Raw genomic sequence first — 10,697 nt, forward strand, 5'->3', positions numbered from 1 at the left:
CGAGAAAGAGTTAAAAGAAATGTAATTAGTGAGAGGACAAAAAATAACCTTATCGGGAAGAAGATTGGACTGTTGTAAGGCTGGGCAGACATTATCACCCAAATGTGAGGGTAGTCGACGTGAGCGTTGAGAACGGCGAATGGAAGGAACGAGATCAGAATATGATTGGGAAGTAGACGGGTCAGTGACCTCAGTATGGAGAATGCCCTAGTCCGGGGTGGGTGCCGACAGAGAATTATCAATGTCAGAAACAGAAGTGGATCGAGGAGTGTCCAGCAGAGAAGAGGTGGGCACACCCACAACAGAAAGGGTAAGAGGAGTTACCGATTGGGCCTCAGTATGAATAGGAGTGTAGTCCAGAGTAGGAGCGTTTGTAGAAGACGAGATATGGACGAAGGAGGGACCGAGGCATGTTGAAAGTACCATTGTCTGGAATCGAAACAAAAGATTTATCAAAGACGGGGGGGCAAAGAGAATGTGTTGATGTGAGGCATAGGAAACTTAGTTTCGTGAAAAACAATATCTCTATGAACGAATATTTTCTTAGTCGTAAGACAAGGGATTTTGTAGCCCTTTTGGCAATGTGGGTAACCAATGAAAACACCGGGAATGGTTATAGGATCTAGTTTTGTTTTTGGATGAGGATTACGAGTATAACATAAACAACCAAAAATACGTAAATGAGAAAGAGAAGGGGTCGAACCAAGAAGCTTCTCATGAGGAGATTTTCCATCTAACAAAGGTGTAGTCATTTATTAATAATATAAACGGCGGTCAAAACGTATTCACCCCAAAAGAAAGTGGAAGATTTGCTTGAAGCCGGAGAGATCGAGCGTCCTCCAAAATGTGGCGGTGCTTTCTTTCTACCACGTTTTGGTGTGGGGTATACGAACAAGATCGTTGATGTATGATGCCGTTATCTTCTAACCAATTTTGGACATCATGGTTTATAAATTCAGAACCATTATCAGAGCGGAAGGTTTGTATTTGTGAAAAAAGAATGTCTCCTTTTCCAGAATGTAGGGTAGACAAGTGAGTGTGAAATAGCATCTTAACAGAATTATAAAAATTGGATAAAAAAAAATTTAGTACCTGATTTGCATCCAAGTAAGAAAACTCAAGTACATCGAAAATAATCATCAACGAGAATGAGAAAGTATTGACATCCCGAAGAAGAAGGAATGGAAAAAAGGACCCCATAGGTCCGCATGAAGTAATTCAAAGGACGAGAAGTGCAAGAAGTACTAATAGGAAATTTTAAACGTGTTTGTTTAGACAACAGACAAATTCCGCACACCGTTTTATTAAGGGTTATTTCCCTAATGGCCCCCAACTTTGTGACCAGCTTCCCGCCTGGCCCCCAACTTTGTGACCAGCTTCCCGCCTGGCCCCCTACTTTACAAGAAATACCCATATGGCCCCCTTCCGTTATAACACCGTTACTCTCTCTCCTCTATCTCATTTTCTCTCTCTGCCGCATCATCTCACTTCGCGCCGTCATCATCTTCTTCGGCAGGTCGCCGGCCGGCCAAATTTCCGGCCGGTGACCTTCAAATAAAAAAAAATTTCTCTCTCCTCTCTCTTTCTCTAGAATTTTTTTTTTATTTTAATTTCCTCACCTCTCTCTCTCTCTCAAACTCCGGCGAAGGGGTTTCCCTTCGCCGGAGCTAGGTCTGTTCAACGAACAGACCTAGATATGCTCACGAGCAGACCTTGAAGGTCGGGGAAATATACCACAGATGTTTTATTCCTCTCTAAAGGTTTGGTTGAATTTCCTAAAAAATAATTAAGAAATTAAATAAATATGAATTATTATAAAATTGATGTAGATTATAGTGGGTCTCTCGGCCAAGATGATGGGCCTCACGGCCAAGAGATCAAGTAGGCCTCAGGGGTAAATAGTCTAGGTTATAGATTTAGGAGTTTCTAAATTTAAGTATTTTATTTAATTAGGAGTTTCCAGGTTTAGATATTTAAGTTTAGGAGTTTCCAAATGGAGAGATGAAATGAAAGAAATTACTTTAATTTCTTCCAAGAATTTTTTGGAGAAATGACGATTAAGGAAGATGAGTAAGAAGATGAAGACGAAAGGAGTGGATATGTGAGGCAGAAGAGGCTAACAACCTTTGGTTGGAGTGGTAAGAGGTATAATCTTCCAAAAAAAAAATACGATTTTGTTTAGAAAATAACAAAAAAAACAAAGATTTACACTAAATACTACAAAAACAAAATCAATAGGTGAGGTCATTTCGACAAAAATGCGGCAAATATTGGAGTCTAAAATGGAAGTCAGATGCAACTGGAGGGTACAACGACCAGCGGATCACTTACCGGGGACCAGAAAAAGAATAACCTTTATTTAGATCTGACTTCCCTTCAAATGATTTTTGAGGGTGAATTGTAAGATATCCATACGAAATTGGTAATTCGACGGCAATGGAAGCTAGAAATGAGTTTGGTATATGATCGGTGTTGGACAAAATTTTTCCTTCACACACAGGGACAGATCCAAGGGGGTGGGACGGTGTGTTGCCCCACCCCCTGGATGCTCCCGAGAAGTTTTAGTAAAATCTATTCATCACTACAAAATTGAAGGTCTTTCGTTACGGCTTATATCCGTAGAAAATTGACAATCTCGTAGCAAGTGAGTAACTACGAAATAGACCGTAATCAACAGTGACGTCGCAAATGGCTTTAGTTACAAACTTTTAGCTAGGATAGTACGTAACTATAAAATAAGCTATTTGATTGTGGTTTTGGTCGTTACAGAAGGCCGTATAATCATATTTTATATGCTATATCTATTTCATTTAATTTATCAAAAATACTATGTTGCATATAAAAGTTTGTTTATTGAAACGGTCTCCGTTAAAAGAATTTTTTCAGCTACGAAGTTAGTCAAGATACGCTTAAGAAACAAAATGAGTGATCCTTAATTGACTGATAGTTTATTTGTCTTTATTAAAAAAGAAGTTTTAATGAAATTGACAATGAATCGATTATACAAACATTTCAAAACATAAACTCTCGTAGAGGTAATTGTGTTTGTAACCCTTAATGTATTTATATAATTAACGAATATAAGTATTTTTCTAATTTCTGTGTTTGCAAAAGAAATTATTTTTGATAATATAATTTTGCACCGCCTATGACGAAATCTTGAACGCGTCTTTCTCCAACAAAAAAAAGCTTATCAACTAATGTTCATAAATCGGGACACAGATAGATTTAGGGAAAACTAAAATTTATATCTACAAATAAAACACCAAATCATAACACAAAGTAAGGTATTGGAGGTCGCTAGAAATCACATCCACCAACTTTATGTTTTGTTGGTTGAATACAAATCGAATCAACCTCGTGGATATTAATACATTTGCGTTCCATTTACTCTTATTTCTTTCTTCATAATCATCACAGTCTTTTTTTATTAGTGAACTTATCGAAAAACAATTTATGATAACCCACACATAATGACATATCAAGTCTAGACGTATGCATGCAAGAAAAACAATTAATACCAACTAATATTTCCATCAAAGCCACCACATCCACAAATGAATATAATGAAAATTACAAAGAATTAAAAACAAACATAAACATGTAAGTAGGTCTTATGATACACCTACTTGTGGAAAGCAAAGCACGAAATAGTAAAGGGAATGGTAGCCACAAGCATAGTAGTTGTCTTATTTTAATCTTAGATTAACTCGGTGGTGGTTCGACAGTGGTCCGGTGGTGGATCAAGAGAGGCAACAACCGCAGGAAGAGATAAGACCGTCTAGGACACATAAGCTACCACCAGCAGTGAGGAATTTGGTTTTGCATTGAGCATCACAGTTGAGGCAGGAAGTACCCAATATTTCCAAAGTCCCGGAACATAATTGTGACGCTAACGTTACACTTACTACTGCATCCCCCATTACACCGATCTCTGCAACAAATTCCACCAGTACAAACACACAAATTAGTTCAAAATCAAATCAAGATCCAACAGAGTAAGGCCCATTAGGTTAGCCCATTCACGTCTCAACCTCTTTTGGATAGATACTATTCAACTAAAGTGAATTTCAAAGATTTTTTAGAAACATACAAATCTAGATAACAAATGTTAATAGTAATTTTGTGGAAATCTAAATGACGCGATTGAGAGAAAATACAACTCACGTGATGAGGAAAAGACAACCAAGAGAAACAACAAACATAGAGAGAAAACTTTAGCCATATTCTCAGATTTAAATGGATAAGATAAGTTGGTTTTTGATTTGTGAGAAAACAAAATGAATACTAGCATCTATTTATAGTGTCATGGCATCAATATGAAGTAATGGTTAATCATTTAATAAGTAATTTGTTTATTATGTCCTGGCATCATTAAAATAAAAGTTAAGACCTCAATCGTTCTAAGGTGTATTTCGCGGGTCAATCATTAATTGAACCAACCTCATAGGTTTCTCTATTGCCTTGGGTTAACATAGTTCATCATGGGCATTTTCTTCTCAATGGATAAATATTATCAACTGTTAACAAATTATAACTGCAATTGACAATTTTAGCATAATACAAAAAAATTCTTCCATAACATCTCAAATCTCTCTCATTTCATTTAAATCATCTTCTCTGAAAGCGCAGTAGAACTGGTAATTTATGAATGTCATTGTAATTGTCAATTTCTCATGCAGACGAATCATTCTTCCTCACTATCGAACGATAGATGAACGAAATCATTGACCGGATTAGAAACAGTTATGTAGGCCACTCTAGGCTATAAAAGAATTTTTGTAGAAAGTGACTCAGAAAACTTTGTCTGCCGGATTAACATAATGAATACGAAATAAATTGTTTGAGGACATCTTTTAAGTTCTTATAGTTTACTGGTGTAAATAGAAAGTCTAAGAGCTTCTCCAATGCAAAATTCAATCTTAGAAACTCAGAATGTCATGTAAATTTTTTGAATTTAATGTTTATAAATGTTTTCCAATGCAAAACATAATTAAGATCTCAAAGATGACGCGTGGAAGGTGGAATTGAGATGTCTCAAGAGGACACTCTAAAGTAATTATGACACAAATAAATAAATAAAAATTCTGAGTTTTGCATTGGAGAAATACAAGAATTGAGGATCTCTATTTTCGCCACCTAGGAGTTGAGGAATGAGGACCTCAATTGAAACTTGACAAATAGAACTAATTGAGATTTTTCTGAATTTTGCATTGGAGATGCCTTAATGAGCTAGCTCACACGTCACGTTCACTAAGAAGAAACCTCAACTAAGAGAATGTGTATATTAGTATAATGTAAACTTTCTAGATTCAAGCTTGAGATCTTTTGTACCAAGATTATATAACAAGAAATTGGGTCGGAGGCCCAATTTCTTGTACTTTTTTGTTAAAAAGACAACCCATCTTTTTAACTAGCTAGGCCCCAAGTAAGTTATAAAAATAGGCTTGAAGGACATTTTTAAAGGCACCAACTTTTTAAGAGTCAAAAATACCCTTCATTCAATTAGAAATACCTACTAATAATCTAACTAATAAATCAGGAACTTGAGATTTTCTCATGAACGAACCAAGTTGGATTGTCGACGCCGATTAAAATTTCTGGGGTTTGAATCGATTTTGGCTATAAGATAGGTTGATGTTTTTAGGTTTTGGTGATTTAATCTATTTGCTTGTTGTTTGAAGAGGCTTTTAAGGGGTTTGATTTAGTTTTTGGTTCTAAATTCTAGAGAGAGGAAGTTTTATATACTTTCAATGGAAGGAGAATTTGATAGTGTTTTAAGGTATAATCCAACTTCTTCATTGCTTTATTTTCATTGAGTTATGAATGATGGATGACAATTTGTTAGTTATGATGTTTATGTTCAAACTTATTTGTTGGATTTATATGGAAGTTGTGAAAGTATAGTTGATGCAAGCAATGTGTTTGATAAAATGCTTGAAAGAGATGTTGTTGCTTGGAATGCAACGTTAGTTGGTTATACAAGACGTAGGTTAGTTGAAATAGCTATAAAGTTGTTAGATGAAATGCCAGTAAGAAATATTTTTTTCTTGGACAATCATGATTGGTATTTATGTTCAAATTGAGAATTTCATTAAAGCTTTGGAAGTTTTTCGAAGAAAAGTAAAATGATGGTGCTAGAGTTTATAAAATGACTATTATGAATTTTTACGGGTTTTAGCTAGTTTTTCGATACAACATTCTACTAGACAAAATATAATAATTTGTAACAAATTTCATGTTAAATCAATTCAAAAACTAATTTGCAAACCATTTGCATGGCATTGCAAGGTGTTTGCAAGGCTCTGCAAAGTGTTTGCAAGGCTTTGCAAGGCTCTGCAAGGTGTTTGCAAGGCTCTGCAAGGTATTTGCAAAGCTTTGCAAGGCTCTGCAAGGTTGTGCAAGGTATTTGCAAATGTCATGCAAGGTGTTCGCAAGGCTCTGCAACGTTTTTGCAAGGCTCTGCAATGTGTTCGCAAGGCTCTGCAATTTGTTTGCAAGGCTATCCAAGGTGTTTGCAAAAACCATGCAAGGTGTTTGCAAGGCTCTGCAAGGTGTTTGCAAGGCAGTGCAAGGTGTTTGCAAGGCAGTGCAAGGTGTTTGCAAGGTATTTTCTTAGACTAGGGTTAAGTTGGTCTTTTTACTGAAATTGAAAATTACATAATTGCCATCAAGGAGGTGAAGCCTAAAAACCTTTGATGAATCCTTTTTAACCAGAATCATAATTTCTTAGGGAGTTTTGGCCAAATTCCCCTATTTCTTATCACACGTGCACTACAAATTTGTTATCTTTTGGATTTATTTGTAAGGTGATTTTTCTTCCCCCATCAGGCGTTATAAGGTTGTTATTCTTTCACCCCATTGGGATCGATGCTACTTGCCTAATTCCTACATATACACCCCAATTTTGTTATATATACGTGTAGTATGAAGTTCATTTTCATATTTGCCCCTGATGCAAGGAGATTTTCATGAGATATTCCAAGTATCTTGGATATCTTAAAATCTAGTTATTTTAGTAGCATAATATTTTTGTTAGTAGAGAATTATTATTTTTCGCAATTTTATATTTTTAGGAAACTTTTTAGGTTTTAGATTCTAGTATTTTATTTATTTAGAAGTTGTTATTAGAATTTGATTAGGTTTAGGAAAGTAGTATTTTATTTATTAGAAATTGTTATTTGAGTTTGATTAGGTTAAGGAAACCCTAAGTCTATATAAAGGAGGATCTAGGAGTTGTTTTATTCATTCAATCAATAAAATCAGTATTTTAGTATTCTTGTTATCAATTTTGGTTCAATAGTCTTTAGACGGAGTTCTAAGGCTTTTTATCAGTTTTTCCGCTGCGTCAGTTGGCATCAAGAGCGAGGTTTCTCCTGGCTTAATGGCAGAAGACGATGCTAGAAACACAAACCTCGACGGTGAACGAGGTAACAATATCATGTGGGCAAAAATTGACGGTTTGAGTCATCAACTAACCCAAGTTATGGAGATGATTAACAACCTGAATGTCAATACAAACCCTAGGCAACCTATTAACAAAGAACGTGTTGAGGGATTCGCCCACAACCAAGCTGTTAATAGAAACGAAGGCAGAGCACAACCACTTCAACAATATGCTGGCAACCAAGAAAATAGAGGCAACTATTATCCTAACCAATTATATACGCGTAGATATTATGATGAATACAAAATCAAGGAAGAAATACCACTCTTCAATGGTTATTTGTCGGTCAAAGAGTTCCTTGATTGGCTACATGAGGTTGAGCGGCAAGTGAATATGTCATATACTGTTCCTGGTGAACAGATGGTAAACATTATTGCTTGTAGACTGAAAGGAAGTGCTGCTGTTTGGTGGGATCAGTTACAACGTCAAAGAGTGGGGCAAGGAAGGGCTCCAATTCAGAATTGGCCGTCTATGAAAGAAAACCTGAGAGAGAGGTTCTTACCACCAGATTATCAACAACACTTGTTTATGACTTACCAGAACTGTAGACAAAGATTGCGTTCGGTGCGTGAGTACTATGAGGAGTTTTCAAAACTGGCTCAAAGAAACAATGTGGAGAACATTATAGAATATGAAGATGTTGTAGCAAACCGATTTTTAAGCGGATTAAAATTTAGTTTGCGAGAAAAAGTGGGGATAGTTACAGTATGGACTATTCAGGAGGCGTATAACTTGACCCTAAAAATTGAAGCTGAGGAACGGGAATATAGGAAGTTTGGATTTCGGAGGGAAGAACAACCTCACTTAACTATTAAAAAGGTAAAAACGACTCCCTTAGAGAATGTTGAACCACCACGAATTATCACCATAGACGATTCAAACAATATTGTTCATGAAGCAAAATCCGACGTTATTGTGTTCAAGGATAAGTCTCCTAAAATCAATTTACACAATAACATAATTATTTCTGAAGAAATTATTCAGAAAATTGAGTTAAAAGAAGTGGTTCAACCAATTGAGTCAAAGGAAGTTGTTCAGGGAATTGAGACAACGGATGTTGTTCAGGAAATTGAGACAAAGGACGTTGTTCAAGAAGATGAATCAAAGGAAGGTGAAAAACTTCGGAAGTCAGACATTAGTCCAATTGAAGTTCCTTCATACGAAGATCCGTTCTCAGAATTTTGCGAATCTCAAATTGTTTCACATGGATTGACAAGTAATTTTATTCGAAAGTCTTCATCGAAGTTCGTAATTTCCAATCACTATACTCATGATCTATACAAGTTTATTTTTGGAGTGAAAAGGGAGTTTGAATCACATCACAATAATAGTAAGAAAATTTTTTGTGACTTAATAAAGTCTCCCGTCTAATCTGATAGCTTGGTGATTCCCATGCACAATTCACGACAAAGTTTTCTCATGGGTGTACCATTCAAGACAACCTTCAAATCAATCAGTAAACTCGAGGCGAGTTTCTTTGAAGTGGAGGAGACTGATGCAGGGAGATTTTCATGGGATATTCCAAGTATCTTGGATATCTTAAAATCTAGTTATTTTAGTAGCATAATATTTTTGTTAGTAGAGAATTATTATTTTTAGCAGTTTTATATTTTTAGGAAACATGTTAGGTTTTAGATTCTAGTATTTTATTTATTTAGAAGTTGTTATTAGAATTTGATTAGGTTTAGGAAAGTAGTATTTTATTTATTAGAAATTGTTATTTGAGTTTGATTAGGTTAAGGAAACCCTAAGTCTATATAAAGAGGGATCTCATGAAAATCTCCCTGCATCAGCCCCTCACGGGGAAATTATCAAGTTATGAATATTACAACTTGAAAATACGCACTTCGTGTGCATTTACTCGAGAAAAGAATGTGTAATTTATAGTTTCTACTTTAAAACTCCGGAGCTGTGTCTTGGCTTCCACTTTTCCACATTACAGGCATTAACAAGCTGACTTTGTTTGGTCACATCTAGAGTCTATGAAAACTATGATATAGACAAAGCGACAAGAGGAGAATACACATTCTCCTCTCTCTCTCTACCTCCCCATAACCGTTTTCTGTAAAACTCCTTGATCGTCGTTGCTTCTCCGGCGAAGGGTTCTCCCTTCGCCCGATCCCTTTACTTCTCAAAACCCTTCGCCGGATCCCTTTACTTTTCATTTATAATAATTTGTTATTTGTTTTGTTGGTCTTTTAGGGCCGGTTTAGTTTGATCTATAGGATCTTTTTGTTGTTTTCGAATTTCTTACGGTTCAAGTGTTTGATCATGGACAATTCAGGTGCTTCTTCAACAACTCACTTCTCTCTTCTTTTAAAGAGAAATCTCAGGAGATGTCAACTTACTCAAATTCAAACTCATCATGTTAAACTTAGGTTTGAGAAGATAGGAAGATTTTGCTTCTTCTGTGGGATCTCTTAGAGATCAAAGTATTGAAGTTGTGGAAAACAAAAATTAAGATCGGGGTGAGACTCGAGCTTCGGGTTGCATGGAGGAGGATGTTGACTTAACAATGGGAGTCAGATCCCGACCGGCGGCCAATGGAGGTTCTCCGATCAATCCAGTTTGTGGTGTGGAAACGGTTACAAGCTTTGACCCACTCAAAGTTAGTTACTCAACTACATGAACCAATGGAGGAAGTGGTGGAAATGGGTCGTGTACTCATGAAAGTGGGGGAACCACTAAAGGCACACGGAAACTATTGACTTCTTCATATGTAGTAGGCATAGGATTATTTTCGTTGTGCTTTGTTCTTCTTTTAACTACTTATTGTAATCCATCTTGGCTTTGCCTAATCAATGAAGTTATCAGATTCCAAACAAAAAAAAAATCGGGGTAAATTGATTTGACAGCTGGAGACTTGGTTTTAATTTGGTAAGAGGGTTAGATTAGTAATGCAAAATTTTAGGTTAGAGCATGCTGACATAATAACTGACCGGAAAGTGTTCTTCGAGGCGAAATCAAACTCCCCAACACCTAAACTAATACGATTGTTCAACATTGATACAAGTACCTCTTTGGTAACTCCATCTTAATAACACAAAGGATATTTTAGCCTTTTTACCTACGGAAAGACCAATATCCCCTTGTCTTATTCACCACGCAGGCAAGGAGGTCAACAAGAGAGTCATCAAAGAAAAGAATAAAATATCTGTTGTTTTATTATGATGGAGTCACTAAGGAGGTACTTGTATCATTGTCGGTACATTGTTTTGATGTAAAGAGGTGGTGGTAGGGGCTAATCATG

At 36.1% G+C, this 10,697-nt stretch overlaps 1 long non-coding RNA gene across 1 annotated transcript; it reads right to left on the reverse strand.

Moving 5' to 3' along the window:
* Window positions 1-3,500: 3,500 nt before the first annotated feature.
* On the reverse strand, window positions 3,501-4,273 carry LOC147569491 (uncharacterized). The gene is made up of 2 exons (XR_015238737.1): window positions 4,168-4,273; window positions 3,501-3,934 (listed from the first exon to the last, which is right to left on the reverse strand). It is a non-coding gene; the product is annotated as an uncharacterized LOC147569491 (long non-coding RNA).
* Window positions 4,274-10,697: the final 6,424 nt, after the last annotated feature.

This window comes from Eschscholzia californica, unplaced genomic scaffold (assembly GCF_041429995.1).
Source record: "Eschscholzia californica isolate CP2 unplaced genomic scaffold, dmEscCali1.0.p SCAF_1, whole genome shotgun sequence".
Lineage (NCBI taxonomy): Eukaryota > Viridiplantae > Streptophyta > Magnoliopsida > Ranunculales > Papaveraceae > Eschscholzia > Eschscholzia californica.